General features: G+C 67.0%; 1 protein-coding gene across 1 annotated transcript in view; it reads right to left on the bottom strand.

Annotated features, from left to right (window-relative positions):
* LOC106899850 (cytoplasmic phosphatidylinositol transfer protein 1-like) overlaps window positions 1-948 on the bottom strand; it is a 9,357-nt gene that overhangs the window by 4,127 nt on the left and 4,282 nt on the right. The window lies entirely within an intron of this gene.

Genomic DNA, 948 nt, shown 5'->3' with positions numbered 1-948 from the left:
CCCCACGACCCTCATCTGCACCCCAGCACCCCTCCAAGGACCCCTGCCACGTCTCCAGAACCCTCATCTGCACCACAGGACCCCCCCAAGGACCCCTGCCACCACCTCCCCAGGACCCTCATCTGCCCCCCAGGACCCTCCCAAGGACCCCTGCCACCACCCCAGGACCCTCATCTGCACCACAGCACCCCTCCAAGGACCCCTGCCACGTCTCCAGAACCCTCATCTGCACCACAGGACCCCCCCAAGGACCCCTGCCACCACCTCCCCAGGACCCTCATCTGCACCACAGGACCCTCTCAAGGACCCCTGCCACCTCCCCAGGATCCCCATCTGCACCCCAGCACCCCTCCAAGGACCCCTGCCACCTCCCCAGGACCCTCATCTACACTACAGGACTCCCCCAAGGACCCCTGCCATCTCCCCAGGACCATCACCTACACTCCAGCATCTCCACCGGGACCCCTCCCCATCTGCACCACAGGACCCCCGCAAGGACTCCTGCCACCTCCCCAGGACCATCACATGCAGCCCAGCCCCTGCCCCAAGGACGCCTGCCAACTTCCCAGGACCCCCATCTGCACCCCAGCACCCCTCCAAGGAACCCTGCCACCTCCCCAGGACCCTCATCTGCACCACAGGACCCTCCCAAGGACCTCTGCCACCTCCCCAGGACCCCCATCTGCCTGCCAGGACCCTCCCAAGGACACCTGCCACCTCCCCAGGACCATCACCTACACTCCAGCATCTCCACCGGGACCTCCGCCACCTCCACAGGGGCCTCATTTGCCCCACAGGACCCCCTCAAGGAATCCTGCCACCTCCCCAGGACCACCCCCCAGGACCCCTGCCACCTCCCCAGGTCCTTCATCTGCACCCCAGTGCCCCCAAAAGGCCCTGCCACCTCCCCAGGACCATCGCCTTGGGGCACACCCATGGACCACCACC

This window comes from Calidris pugnax, unplaced genomic scaffold, assembly GCF_001431845.1.
Source record: "Calidris pugnax isolate Ruff unplaced genomic scaffold, ASM143184v1 scaffold782, whole genome shotgun sequence".
Lineage (NCBI taxonomy): Eukaryota > Metazoa > Chordata > Aves > Charadriiformes > Scolopacidae > Calidris > Calidris pugnax.
This window is presented reverse-complemented; position numbering and strand designations above follow the sequence as displayed.